Source organism: Notamacropus eugenii, chromosome 1 (assembly GCF_028372415.1).
Source record: "Notamacropus eugenii isolate mMacEug1 chromosome 1, mMacEug1.pri_v2, whole genome shotgun sequence".
NCBI lineage: Eukaryota > Metazoa > Chordata > Mammalia > Diprotodontia > Macropodidae > Notamacropus > Notamacropus eugenii.
In genome coordinates this window covers 590,849,177-590,864,934 of record NC_092872.1, presented here as the reverse complement: position 1 = coordinate 590,864,934, position 15,758 = coordinate 590,849,177, and the positions used below count along the sequence as shown (strand labels likewise).

The window sequence follows — 15,758 nt, the reverse complement described above, 5'->3', positions numbered from 1 at the left end:
CATAATAGTTTTGTTGTGAAAGACTATATTTCCCTCCATCCTATCCTGCCCCTCCATTGATTCTATTCCCTCCTTCCACCCTGTCCCTCCTCAAAAGTGTTTGCCCCTGATTACCTCCTCCCCCAATCTGCCCTCCTTTCTATGACCCACCCCCCTCCTTCTCCTCTGCTTTCCTATAGGATAAGATAGATTTCCATACCCAGTTGTGTGTGTATGTCATTCCCTCCTTAAGCCAATTTCAATGAGAGTAAGATTCACTCATTCTCTTTCACCTTCCCCCTCTTCCCTTCCACTGTAAAAGCTTTTTCTTACCTCTTTTATATAAGCTAATTCACCCTATTCTACCTCTCCCTTTCTTTCTCCCAGTACGTTCCTCTCTTACCCCTTAATTTTATTTTTTAGATATCATCCCTTCATATTCAACTCACTCTGTCTATATATATTCCCTCCAACTACCCTAAAAATGAGAAAGGTCTCATGAGTTACAAATATCATTTTTCCATGTAGAAATGTAAAACATTCAACTTTTATAAGTCTCTTATGATTTCTCTTTCCTGTTTACCTTTTCGTGCTTTTCTTTAGTATTATATTTGAATGTCAAATTTTCTATTTAGCTCGGGTCTTTTCTCAAGAGTACATCAGATTCCTCTACATCATTGAATGTCAATTTTTTCCCCTCATGAATTACACTCAGTTTTGTTGGTTAGGTGATTCTTGGTTTTAATCCTAGTTCCTTTGATTTCTGTAATATCATATGCCAAGCTCTCCAATCCCTTAATGTAGAAACTGCTAAATCTTGTGTTATCCTGATTATGGTTCCACAATACTTGAATTGTTTCTTTCTGGCTGCTTGCAATATTTTCTCCTTGACCTGGGAACTCTGGAATTTGGCTATAATATTTCTGGGAGTTTTCTTTTCGGATCTCTTTTAGGAAGTGATAGGTGGATTCTTTCAATTTCCATTTTATCCTCTGGTTCTAGAATATCAGGGCAGTTTTCCTTGAAAATTTCTTGAAAGATGATGTCTAAGTTCTTTTTTGATCATGGCCTTCAGGCAGTCCAATAATTTTAAAATTATCTCTCCTGGATCTATCTCCCAGTTACTTTTCCAATGAGATATTTCACATTGTCTTCTGTGTTTTTCATTCTTTTGGTTTTGTCTTATAATTTCTTGATTTCTCATAGAGTCTTTAGTTTCTATTTGCTTTATTCTAATTTTTAAGGAATTATTTTCTTCTGTATGTTTTTAGACCTCCTTTTCATTTAGCCAATTCTGCCTTTTAAGGTATTTTTCTCCTCATTGGCTTTTTGGATCTCTTTTTGCTATTTGGTCTAGTCTACTTTGTAAGGTGTTATTTTCTTCAGTATTTTTTGGGGAAGGTGTCCTTTAGCAAGCTGTTGACTCATTTTTCATGATTTTCTTGTATCACTCTCATTTCTCTTCCCAATTTTTCCTCTACTTTTCTTACTTAATTTTCAAAATCATTTTTGAGCTCTTCCATGGCCTGAGACCAATTCATGTTATTCTTGGAGGCTTTGAATGTAGGAACTTTGACTTTGTTTTCTTCTGAGTGTATGTTTTGATCTTCCTTATCACCAAAGCAAATTTTTAGTCTTGAGTTTTTTCCATTGTTTGCTCGTTTTCCGAGCACATTTCTTGACTAAAAATTTTAACCCTTTGTTAAGTTAGAACTCTGCTTCTTTAGTGTAGAGGGTCTACTGTCCCAACCTTCAAGTGTTTTGTGTAGGTATTTTCAGAGCTATTTCTAGGGACCTGTAAGTTTTCAGTTCTTCCAAAGTGTATGATCTAAGGAGAGGCATTTACTCTTCTCCTGGCCTATGCTCTGGTATGTGAGTGACCACAAGCACTTTTTTTCTGCCCTGAAACTGTGAGGAGGGTTTCTTCTCCACTCCTACCAGAAGTTCTTCTATGCCAGCACTCCTCCACCACCCAGGACTACAACCCAGATCCAAGTATGGGCAAAACAACAGAATCCCGCCTCCAGGCCAGCAAAGAGACCCCTGTAATCTCCTTCTGACCAGTTGTTTGATCCCCTTTTTTTCTGTGAGCTGAGACCTCCAGAAGCAGTCACTGTCTCTGGCGCTGCTGCTGCTGCTGCTAATTAAGTTCCTCTCAAGTCCTGCTCCTAGTCTGCTGGAGTGGGGGCTATGCTGGGGCCCAGTTGGACTGTGCTACTCTCTCTCACCATCCAACAAACCTTTCTACTGACCTTCTAAGTTGTCTTTGGCATTTGTGGGTTGAGAAATCTGAAAACCACCATAGCGGCCAGTGATTCAGTCCCCTGAGACCTGCTCTGAGTTTGCTGGGGCTTGGTCTTTGCTGCCATGGCCTGTGCTTGACTGTGTTCCTCTTTAAGTCTGGTGCAACAGATCTTTCCTATTGACCTAGAAATTTGTTTGGCTAGAAATTTATTTCACTGTCTTTTTGTGAGTTCTACTGCTCTAGAATTTGTTTAGAATTATTTTTTACAGGTATTTGCAGACATTTAGGGGAGAGCTCAGGTGAGTCCTTGTCTTTACTCTGCCATCTTTGCTTCACCCCTTCCCCTCTTCCCCCAATTTAAAGACTATTTTTCAGTCAGGTCTGGGATGGTGCAGAGAGAGGTTAGGTTCTATTTTATGTGCTGTCCTATAACTGAAGAGCTTTGGTGATAGGGTTGAGGGGAGGGACAAGCAGTGAGAAGACTGAGAGAAGTGGTAAGCACCTGAAACGGAACTTTAGAATTTAGTTTAAATTTTGATGAAAGCTGTCATTGCTGGTAGGTTTACAATTCAACCCAGCACCTGTGTTCTTGGCTTGTAGTACAGTGTATTGAAGTGATATTTCACTTGCTAAAGGTATTCGTGATGATGATGGTAGCAATTTGGTGTGGAGTCTAGGTCAAAGAGGTATTCCTTAGGAACAGGGAGAGCCTCCATATGCACTCTTATTTGACTCTGTGTTGATTGCATGAAGAGGAGGTTATAGATATGGTTCACCAATTTGTATATCTTGGAAAGACAGTAAAAGATGGACAATGATTTGTGCCTAAAATTTAAAAGTGGGAAAGAATACTAGGTTGCCTTTGGGAAATTGTGGGACACTTTTACATGCTTCAAGTTTTACATGAAAGCAGTGACCCATCTTTTTAATATTAGCATTTTTCTGGTGTTGCTGTGTGGTAGTGAGATGAAGAAAAACCACTATCTCTGAAAAACTAAAGATGAGCATTACACAGAGGGCAATGAAAAGGTACATGGCATGTGTGTGAACAGACCATAACATGTAACCATCAAGGAACTTTGAAGAGTAATAGAAGTCTTAAAATTTCTCCTCAAGAAGTCACATGCCAGGAAGAAAAGATGAGTTGGTTATAGGGCAGGCATGAGGGACAAGGGGCAGCCAGCATGTTTGACTGACACCCTCTTGATGTCAGGAGAAATTGAGAAAGGCCTCAAGGCTGTTAGATGGCTCCTGTGAGGAATTTTGGAGACAATAGGGATATGTGTTGCATGAGATAGATAGAAATGGATGGAACTTCTAAATAAATGAAATCCTATATCCTTTTGAATAAGTGAGAATATTGGAGTTAAGGGACTAGAATCTTCTATTGGGATGTAGTTATTTCTTTGATTTTATTCTGGTGGCTAAATTTAGAGTCAGAAGACTTGGCTTCAAAGCCCCTGTCTGTTAGCACATTTTGGCTACAGGGGCCTATGCCAAATTATTTACCCTCAGTGAACTTTAGTTTTCCTTTTCTATAAAATTGATTATATGGAATGGATTAGATGACCTCCAGAGGTTCTTCTAGCTCTACATTTTTAGTCCTGGCTCTATGATCTTAGCTATTTTTTTTCTGAAACTTGGTTCAAAATGAGGAGTAGGATACCTGCCTTGTAGACTTTGTCATATTTCTTCAACTACCTCACTAGAGCCTCTCTTGCTACTCTATAAAAGCAAGGTCACCAAAACAGTTCACCAGTGAGATGTCATTTTTTATTAAGTAATTCATTATTTTAAAAATATTGTGATTTTATTGGCCTGGCTATGCTTTTTACTAATGAAGATGACATTAGGCTACGCTATAGTGGAGACAGTATCCATGAGTTACTTTTTGGGGAAAAATTAACTGGTAGACAACCTTATTGACTTAATGAACTTAGACTGGCCTTTGGATGACACACACACACACACACACACACACACACACACATATATATATATATATATATATATATATATATATATATATATATATATATATATATATATATAAATTTGTCTTCAACTCTGTATTGAAAGTCTTCTGGAGATACACTAATGAGTGGATTTGGCTGGCATACCTTTATAAAACTAGCATCACATAAAGACCACAATGAGGATGTAGTGGAGTTATCAAATATAAATATACACCTTTTGAAACAATGAAAAACACTGAGAACAAAACAAAGTCTGCAGAAAGCTTAGAGAGAGACTCAAATAAGCATATCATCCCTGTTGTGATTAGAATTACCAGACATATCAACAGATATAAAATAGAATAACTTTGTTTACATTTCAATGGCAATTCATTTTCAGCAGCAGCATTAAAGGAACATTTGGGCCCTAATGCCTCAGCATCTTATGTGCCATATGAAATATAAGTAAAAGTTACAAGATTAAATTGGGAAGAATGGCTGGATCAGATCAAGTATACTCTGATGGCAATATGGGATAGAATTTTGAAAGCCCTGTGGAATTAATTTAAATGATACCTCCGGAAAGAAGATATCATAACAACAGAAAAATTCATAGACCATATTAAGATAACTGAGATAAAATCAAGAACTACTGATCCATTTGTTTGTTTTCTTATCTTTGTAAAGTTCTTATGAGAGTGCATACCAGGGTTATCCTTGATTAAAAAAAGGAGAAGACCTAGGCAAGATTTTTGGTTTTTGGATGCAGAACAACCCTTATTCCTACAGAAATATGTATAACATACAGAGGGCTCACAGGAGTCCCCAAATAGAAACAGAAAATACCTATTGACCTCAGATGACAGGCAGGCTTTTGCAATGATTCTCTACAGTGGACAGCTGCATCTTTATAGTCATTTTTTTGACTGAAAGGTACAGACAATATAATATCTTATTGTTTGTTGATTATACATATATAAACACATACAGATATTTGATTCAGGAGAGCAAACAGCCTCCAAGAATATCGTCTGACACATTTCATGCATACATTGAAGTCATACAAAATACCTTGATAAGTGCAGGGATAGAGATAAGTGTTTCAAAGTCCTGATTATTAACATTCAATGGGGTATGAAACAAGGAGATATATGTTTTCAAAGGAGTTTGTTATTATAAATGGGACATGTCTTACATGATGGAAGAAGTCTGCATAGATGATAAGCTACTTCAAATGTTCCTGTTTTTAGATAAATTATGCTGACTGCCACCAACCCTAGGTCATCAAAGGTTGTCCTTCCTGATATTCAAAAATTATTCAGAAGTGATCAACATAACATATCACATAGGAAAAATGAAAATAGATTTTTAAGATACCTATTGTCCAGGCTGTTGACATGGATTGAGATGAACAATCATTCAGTCAACCAAACTATCTTTTGGTGAATGTGTCAGATGCTAGACTACTCCATTGAGATAGTCTATCAATACATATAGTGTCCCAAAAGCCTTTCTCCACCTTGCCCCCCCTTCTCGTAATCTCTTTTTAAAAATTTAACGTAATTTTTTCTTGTTTGCATTTTAAATTCCATACTGTCTCCTCTCCCTACACTGGAGAAGGCCATCGTTTAACACAAATTTATGAATATATAAGAAACCATGTTATGCTTCCTTCTGTTTACCAGTTTTTTATCTGGAGGTAGATAGCATCTTCCTTCATAGATCATTTATAGCTGATATGAGTATTTATAATACTCAAAATAATGGACAAGTACTCTTTGAACAATATTGCTGTTGTTATATACAACATTCTCTTGGTTCTGCTCACTTCATTTTTGATTATTTCATGAAAGTCTTTTCAAGTTTTTCTCAAATCAGCCAGGTCATCATTTCTTACAGCACAGTAGTATTCCATCACAATCATATGCCACAACTTGTTTATCCATTCATCTTGACCTCCTATTTCTTGATCTACAGACCCTTATAAGAGTCTCTTCCTTATTCTATTTCCTTACCCTCTTATTTCTCTGTAAGTTAAGACATTTATACGCTTTTGGATGTATACATTATTCCCTCTTTTACCTAGTACTGATGAGAATGAAGTTCTAACACTACCAGCTCTCTACCCTTCCTGCCTTCACTGTAGCAGTTCTTCCATTCATGCCTCATTTGTATGAGATAATTGCTCCATTTTACCCCCGCTCTACCCTCGCAATTTTTTAGGATTCTCCAGTCATACTCAACTCAACCTCAAGCCTTCTATCTGTGTATGGTTTTTCAAACTACTCAAGTAATGACAACATTCTTGGGAGTTACAGATAACATTTTTTCATATGACAGGTAAAGATTTTAAACTTATTAAAGCATTTATAATTGGTCTTTAATGTTTACCTATTTATGTTTCTCTTAAGACTAGTAGGTTAAATTTTCCATTTAGTTCTGGTCTTTTCTTTACAAATACATAAAAGGCATTTAGTTCATTAAATGTCCTTTTTTTTTTTCATTTGGGATAACACACAGCTTTGCTGGATAAGTTATTTTTGGTTGCAAGCCTAGCTCCTTTGCTCTTCAGAATATGTTATTCTATGACCTTTGGTCTTATAATGCAGAAGCTGCTAAATTTTATGTTATCCTGACTGTGGCTTCACAGTATTTAAATTGGTTTTTTCCTATTTGTGTATAGCATTTTCTCTTTGATTTGGGGAGCTTCAAAAATTATCTATGATGTTCTTTTGAGTATTCATCTGGATGTCTCTTTCAGATGGTGATTGGTAGCTTTTTTTTATTTCTATTTTTACCCTCTTGTTCTAAAACTAAAGGGCACTTTTCTTTAATAATCTCTTGAACTATATAGTATCTAGACTCCTTTTTTGATCATAACTTTCAGGTAGTCCAGTAATTGATACTGCCTCTCATCAGTCTGTTCTCCAGGTGAGTTGTTTTTCTAATGAGATGTTTTACATTCTCCTCCATTTTTTCATTGTTTTCATTTTGTTTTATTATTTCTTAGTGTCTTATGAAGTCATTAGCTTTCCACTGCCCAATTTGAATTTTTAAGGAATTATTTTCTTCTGTAAGTTTTTAGGCCTTTTTTTCCCAGTTATTTGACTTTCTTTTTATAATTTTCTTGACTTTCTTGCATTACTCTGATTTTTTTTCCTAATTTTTCCTTAATCTCACTTATTTAGTTTTTAAAGTCTTTTTTAAGCTCTTCCAAAAAACTCTGAGTTTGTGACCATTTTGCTTCCTTTCTTTGAAGTAGCAGCAGCTGTTTTAACTTTGCTCTCTTCTGAGTTTGAACTTGGATCTTCATTGTCATCTTAATAGCTATCTATAGTTAGATTCTTTCTCTTTTGCTACTCATTATTTTCTTTTTGGTGGCTTATTTCCTTTTTTTAATGTGCATTTATTTATTTTTAGTTTTCAACATTCATTTCCATAAGATTTTGAGTTCCAAATTTTCTCCCCATCTCTCCCCACCCCAAAACACCATGCATTCTGATTACCCCTTCCCCCAGTCTGCCCTCCCTTCTATCATACCCTTCCCTTATACCCATCTTCTCTCTTTTCCTGTAGGGCAAGATGGATTTCTATATCCCATTAACTGTATTTCTTATTTCCCAGGTGCATGCAAAAACAATTCTCAACATTTGTTCCTAAAACTTTGAGTTCCAACTTCCCTCCCTTCCTCCCTCCCCACCCATCCCCACTCAGAGGGCAAGCAATTCAATATAGGCTATATATGTGTAGATTTGCAAAAGACTTCCATAATAATCATGTTGTATTAGACTAACTATATTTCCCTCCATCCTGTCCTGCCCCCCATTTATTCTGTTCTCTTTTTTGAACTTGTCCCTCCCCAAAAGTGTTTGCTTCTAATTACTTCTAAATACTCCCTCCTCCCATTTGCCCTCCCTTCTATCTCCCCCACCCCATTTTCTTCTTTAGCAAGCTAATGACTCATTTTTCATGATTATCTTGGCATCGCTCTCATTTCTCTTGCCAATTTCTCTCTACCTCTCTTACTTGAATTTCAAAATCCTTTTTGAGCTCTTCCATGGCCTGAGACCATTGCATATTTATTTTGGAGGTTTGGGGTGTAAAAGCCTTGACTTTTATGTCTTCCTCTGATAGTATGCTTCGCTCTTCTTCATTTGGAAGGATGGAAGAAAATACCTGTTCACCAAGAAAGTAACCTTCTACAATCTTATTTTTTTTCCCCCTTTTTGGTCATTTTCCCAGCCAGTTACTTGACTTTTGAGTCCTTTGTCAAGTGGAGGGTATACTCTAGGGATCTGTAAGTTCTCGGTTCCTCCAAGGTGGTACCATCAAGGGAGAAGAGTTTATTCCTCTTCTGGTGTGCTCTCTGGTCTGAGAACAACAAGCACTCTTTTCTGTCCTGGAACTGTGAGTAGGATTTCCTCTCCAGAGCCTCCACTAGCTCCACCATGCCAGTGTTCCTCCTCACCCCAGGACCACCACTGAACACTGAGACCCAGATCAGCAGCTCGATTCCCTTAGGGTCTTTAAGCTCAGGGCTCCAAAAGTGGATGCTGCTCCAGCATTGGTTGCTGCAGCCCTGGGGATGGGGCTGGGACCAGACCACATTCCTTTCTCAGGCAGGTGAAAGAGCTTTGTCACTGACGTTTGAAGCTGTCTTTGGTGTTTGCGGGTTGAGAAATCTGGGAACCACAGCTGCTGCTGGTGATTCTGTTCCCTGAAGCCTGCTCCAGTCCTATCTGTGCCATGCAGCTCAGCCAAGGGCTCCTCAGCCTGCTCTGAGCCTGGTGTTATAGGCCTTTCCTGTTGGCCTTCAAGGTTGTCTTGGGCAGGAAATCTCTTTCATTGTGTTGTTTTGTGGCTTCTGCTGCTCTGGAATTTGTTTAGAGTCACTTTTTACAGCTATTTTATAGGCTATGTGGGGAGAGGTAGAGCAATCTTTCTACTCCACCATCTTAGCTCCCCCCCCCCCCCCCCCCCCCCCCAGGCCTGACCATTGTTAAAGCACTATATACACGCTAGTTATTACTGTTATTTTTAAGCCACCTCCCATCGTCCTCCTCTCCCATGATACTTGGAGACATTTCTCATCTCTTGTTCCTTTCATATGCTGCTTAGTCAGTCAGTAGCCTACTGTGTGCTAGATATACAAAGAGAGGTGAAGGACAGTCCTTGTTCCAGAGAAGCACCCAGCCTAATGGGAGAGGCAAAATGCAAGCACCTATGTACAAATAGTACACACATGTATGTATATGTGTGTATGTGTACGTGTAAATACACACTACAAATAAGAAAAATCAACAGAAAGAAGGCAGTAAAATTAAGAGACTGGGAAAAACTTCTTGTAGAAGGTGAGATTTAAGCTCTAAGACTCGAAGTAAGTCATTCAGATATCCTTTTTGGATGTTTTGTCTTAATTGTTGTTAATTGGTATTTGCATAGTCTTGCATATGCCTAGTCTGGGTCAAAGCTTTGATATATTGGCAACTGTCCTACTTACTGAACTTGTGAATTGGGGCTTTGAGTTATTTTTAGTTCATTTTGGATTAAATGAAATTGAATTCTTGAGCTTACTCTAGTAGCTATTTGTCCTTATAGCTATCTGGTTTATCTCATGTGTCAGTTTCTTAGATTAATGACCCCATTTCTCTTCCTATCTAATCTCTTCTTATGCCCTTAGGGTGACATGGTATGATAACACATTTTTACATGTAACTACCTATGTGAATAAATGTATAGCCCTCTTCTTTATATGCCTGGACTAGCTTTTATCTCAGGCCTTCTCTGTTCCAGTTCTTAACCAGTTTTGACCCCTAGTCTCTATGCATGATAGTACCCAAGGAATGTGAAAAGGTCTATAAAAGGCCTCTATTATATTGTATAGAAATTCATTGTATACATATATACAAATCGTATAGGATGAGAAGGTATACACAAGAGGTGAAATCCCCATATTGATGAGTTCATGGATCCATTAAAATATTGAAGTAAATAGCTTTGCCCAGACCCGATGTACAGAGATTGCCTGAATACTATTTTTCAAGAAATTCTGAATGTATGAGTTTCAAAATTGGAAGAGACCCCACTATCCATTTAGTCCCCAAATCCCATCTACAGTATATTTGAGAAGCAGTCAACCAGCCTTTGCTTGAAGACCTTAGGTGAAACTACCTCCCATCTCTTGAGGCCACTCATTCCACTTTCGGATATCTCTAGTTGCTATGAAGCTTTGACTTATTTCAAGCCTAAATTTGCTTTGTAATTTCTTTTTTTTTTTTTGCTTAAGTACATGTTTTTAATGGGTTTTGTTTTTCTTTTTGTTCTGTACTGGGGAGTAGGTTGGAGTGGGAAGGAGAGGGGAAGGATTTTTGCTGATTGAAAATAATTTTTCTAAATATTTTGTAAAACAGTTACTTTAGTGCAGTGTCAAATTCTAAAACAAAATGAGTACAATGAAGATATTTCATATAGTTGCCTTTTTCCATTTGCCACTATTATAATTCAAACATTGTCTTGTCAGCAGCAAGGACGTTCACTTTTAAGTCTGGGATAGTTAGCTAAGTTTTATTATCCAACACCTGACAGCATTTACTTGCAACTGCTAAAGATCTAGAATTTTCAAGTAAGTCAGCCTACAGCCCCATTAACCCTCTGCTTTTGTTGGGGAATCTCTTTTAGAAATACCTAGAACATCTTCATATTTATCATAAACTACAGTCATCAGGGAAGATGACAATGAGAATCTCGCAGTATGGCATATATAAGCAGCAACTCAACATCATGTTGAGTTCATCACTGTTGGCAGCAAGAGCAAGATGCCATCAAAGTGATGCTAATGACACGCATTTCTTGGTTCCTTTTTCTGTCAAGTGAGGCCCTTTTACGGCTACTTCTACTTTGTACCTATGACATTCAGCTATGATTCTTGAGTCACAAGGTCTGAAGATTACTCTTTAGTCAGAGTCTGAACTCTCATTTGACTTAGATTTGTGCTTTTTTTCTTTTTCTTTTTCTTTTTCTTCTCCTTTTTCCTCTTCTTATGTTTCTCCTTCTTCTTCTTTCTCTTATGCTTCTCCTTACATTCTAAGGAGCTGGAAGTACTGCTGTCTTCATCTGAGGTAGAATCCTCCAGTAGCTTCTTTAGCTGTTGTATCTACTCTGAATTGTTCTAATTTCTGATTGCCTTTGATAAAGAACGGGCACCCTGTCACCTGTTCTGTGTCCATACTGTTTACAGCGCCAGCATTGCATAACCTTGACTTCTTTCCCCAGGGGCATCCACAGTCCTTTAGTTGGAGCATGAGCCAGAAATTCTCTGGCATGTTCATTGCCCGGTACATCTGGTATACAGTCTTCTGGCTTGGTCTCATCTTCCTTGATAAGTCCAGGAGGAGGTTTTTCATAAAAGGACTCGAGGTGCTGCAGCTGCTACCGCTGCTGCGCATCCCACAGGCGCCGCTTCTGCTCCAGCTTGGCCGGCTCCCGGGCCCGCTTCTGCTTTGTAATTTCTAATGCAAACTCAAGTCAAAGAACATTAAGAACTGACTATTCACAAAATATTTTACTAGGTGCTAGATATGTAAGAATGAAACCAGACCTTTCCTCATTCTACTGGGGGGATATAACATGTAAAGAAGTACAAAATGTATTCAAAATGAGAGAGGGGAAACCCTAATAATTGGGGACCAGGAATAATTGCCTCACACAGAAGGTGTCACCTGGTCTTTGCTTTGCTTTTTGAAGGAAGCGTGGGATTTGAAGAGGTGGAGGTGAGGAGGAAATGCATTGGAGACATGGGGGACCATTAGTGCAGTGGCCAGGAGACAGGAGGAGAGAACAGCAAACAGACCAGTGTGACTAGAGCAGAGAAAGCAGGAAATGGAAGGATACCAAATGAAACTAGAAAGGGAGGGGCAGCCAGATTGTCAAGGGTTTTAAATTCCAGGTGAGGAGTTTGAATTTTACTTTAGAGGCACTGGGGAACAATAATGAGTTTTAAGTAGTGGAATGATTTTGCTAGATTCTGGCAGTCATCATTGGCACTGAGGTCAGAGGATGTAAGTTCAAATCCCATTTTGAACACTCACTATACCTGTAGTCTTGGACAAGTCACTTACCCATGCTGGGTCTCAGTTTCTTTTTCTGTAAAATGGACTGAAAGGACCATATTTGTATCACCCCTCATCCACTTCCAGATGTATTTCTTTCATGTGATTTTGGCTGGGAAGAAAACAAATTAGAAGACAATTGCTCTAGTCAAGGTAAGGGATAAAAGGTTTAAACTCACGTAGAATGGAGGCCATGTGAATGGAAAGAATGAGCAGATAGGCAAGGTGTTTATGGAGGTAGAATTGTCAAAACAGCAACTGAGTGAGTATTGCGTCTGGGTGATCAAAAGAAGGGAGGAGCTGGGAGTAACTCCAGTGTTGCAGACCTGAGTGACTTGAAAATATGATGGTGCCCTCAATTTTTTATGTATCTTATATGCACATATATAAATATAAAAGTGCTTGTTTTCTCCACCCTTGCCCCCTCCCATTAGAACATAAACTCCTTAAGGGCAGGAAATGGTTTCTCTTGTCCTTCATTTCTCCTGCACTTGACACAATAGCTTGCATATGGTAAGCCCTTCATGCATGCTTGGTGATTGATTGATTGCAATGGACACCTGAAGGCTGATATTTTGCCTGTACACATGGCCCCTTCAAAGTAATCCCTCTGATGCCATGGGAGCCAGAGGTAAAGGCCTCAGGTGTCTGTGACATTTAATCTCTACTTCTGGTCCTGCCTTTTAGGGCCAACCCTCAAATACTTGTCAACATCTCTGATATTCCCTTCTAAGGCTACTCTTTATAAAGTTTAAATATTCACAGTTTCTACAACCAGCTTCATATGGTAAGAGCTCAAGGCCCTTCATCATCCTCCTTCCCCTCCTTTCTTTCTTCCAGCTCATCAATTGCCTTCTAAAAGTGAGGTGTCTACAGCTGATCTTGTCCAAGTACAGTGTGAGACTGTACCTTCTTTCTGGATTCAATGCCTCTTAATGAAGCCTCAAATTGCTGTAGCTTTCTGCTGGCCATCTCAGTGGGGACTCATCAAGTGTAAAGTCTTCAAATCCTTTTCAGCAGCACTTTGCATGGTCATACCTTCCCCATCTTGTACTTGTACACTTGAACTCCAGTTTAAAATTTTTCATCTATAAAATTCCTAGGAATTGTATTAAATTACATCTGATTAGATTCCACCCAACAACACTGGATCTTGACCATCAGGATCTCTTTCAGTTCTGAATGTTGTTTTTCAGTCCCTCCCAGCTTGGTGTCATCTTCTAGTAAGTTGCCAGATTTTGTCAGTTGTAACTCCACAACTTCTTTTGCATCCATCTTCTCTCTGCTCATAGAGCCCCTTGCCCTCATTCAGGACTTGAATGTCTTTTGCCTGGATGATCAAAATTACTTCTAGTGTCTTTTTTCTACAATTTATCTTTCATCTAGCTACCAGACTATTATTCCTAAAACAAACATGGCAATGCCATCCCTTTCTCCAGAATCTTTAATAGTTCCCTTTTACTTCTAAGAATAAAATCCAAACAGAAAAGTACCTTGACTCTTAGCTTAATGTTTAAAGCTCTCCACAAACTGGTTCTCACCTATATTTCTGGGCTTCTTTTGTATTATTTCCCTCCATTAATTCTCTGTTTCAGTTAAACTGGTTTAGTAAGCTTTTTTTCCTGACCCTGTGACTTTAGACAGATGGCCCCCATATATGGTACACAGGCCCTTCTCTTCCCTTGGCCTCTCAGAATCCGCATCTCCCTTCAGAGCACAGCACAGCTGCTAACACTTCCCTCTTGAAATTCCTCTTTATTGACTCCTATATTTGTTATCTCTCAGTAGAAAGTAAGTCCTTTGAGAGTAAGATCTTTTATTTTTTGTTTTTGTTTCTAAATCACCTCACAGTGCCTTGATCTTGATTGATACTTAATGATTATTTACTGAATCACATTTTAAAATTGGATAATAATGCCATCTCTAGTTTAATCCAAGTTATTGATGACAATATTAGCCAGCATAGGAACAAGCTCAGATCCCTGAGGCAGACAAAGAACTTTGTCCAAGCTGCCATCTAATCAGGAATGACTTTTCATTCAGTCCATCTATTCAAACAGTTCTGAATCCACTAATTATGTATGATCTAGCCTATACTTCTCCTATCCATTTAAAAAAATTATATCATTTGGAGACTGCTAAAATGCTATGCTAAAATCCTGGCAAACTATATTTACAGTATTCCCCTAATTAACCAGGGCTCATAAGCATGTCCAAATATGAAATAAAACTTGTCTGTTATGATCTTAACTTGATATTATTGCTTTTTTTAAGAGTTTACTATCTCTTTAATAATGCATTTTATAGTATTCATATGAATCAAAGTAAAGCTACAGTTTTCAGACTCCATTGTCTTCCCTTTTTTTGAAAATCGTTGCATCATTTATTCTTCCTCAAACCTATGGATACTCTTTCTAGTTCTTTATGATTCTTCAAGCATCATCATTGCTGGCTGGGAGCAGCGGCGGGGTGGGGGGGTAGTGGGCAGCCATCAGTGACCTCACCTGACAGCTCTTTTCATTGTCTAAGCATGTAGTTCACCTGTGTAACTTGAACTTGCCAGAGGGCAGGGGTTTCCTTCTCCTTTCTTTGTTTATCTTGGGTATGAGCATGCTCAGCTGCCATCTTTGCTCCCTTCATTCTAGTCTAAGCTGCCTCTCCTTGTCAGACAAGGAGAAACAAGAGGTGATCAGCTCTGCTGCCAGTTATTATCAAATTAACCTTCTGCTTTGCACATAGATGGTTCTGGCCAAATGTCAGGTCAGAAAACCCAAACCATTCTTACCTGACAGTGATAGGCTTCTGTATTTATTCTAAGTTGCCTTCCCCAGAGGATGGCGTATAGGGCTTGGAGTTAGGAAGACCCATCTTCCTCAGTTCAAATCTGGCCTCAGACACCCTAGGTGTGTGATGCTGGGCAAGTCACTTAACTTTGCTGGAAAAGGCAAAGGCAAATCACTGTACTATCTTTGCCAAGAAAACACCAAATGAGCTCACCAAGACTTGAACATGACTGAAAATGACAGAAGAAGTAGTCCTCTGCTTTCTTCCTCTGACTTTTTTTTTTTTTCTGAGTTGATTCCTGAGTTTCATGTTGATATCTTAAGATTTAGGCCCTTTGGCCAGACTACTGCTTCCACCACCTTCCCTTTCCAACTTAGTCACAAATTCTAAATTAAAATGGATACTTTCTGCCAAGGTTCCCCTCATTTTCCCCTCAGAAGGCAGTTCATCCATGATAATGGGCATTATATTCAAAGTACTTCCTTTATTGGTTTTTCCTCTTATCAGATGTCCAGATGATTGTAATTTCCCCAGGCACTGTTCAGTTCAACAAGAATTTATTAAGTGCCTTCTATACACAAGGTTGAAGAAACAAAAATTAACAAGATAGTGCCTGGTATAGGAGATTACATTGTGGAGGGCAGAGGAGGAGTAATAGCATACCACATGAACAGAAGTTAAAAAGAC

The 15,758-nt window shown here is 38.5% G+C and overlaps 1 protein-coding gene and 1 pseudogene across 30 annotated transcripts in view; one reads left to right on the top strand and one right to left on the bottom strand.

Annotated features, from left to right (window-relative positions):
• Nucleotides 1–15,758, top strand: part of KIF16B (kinesin family member 16B) — a 550,717-nt gene that overhangs the window by 181,491 nt on the left and 353,468 nt on the right. The window lies entirely within an intron of this gene.
• Nucleotides 10,673–14,912, bottom strand: LOC140529800 (retinitis pigmentosa 9 protein homolog pseudogene; annotated as a pseudogene).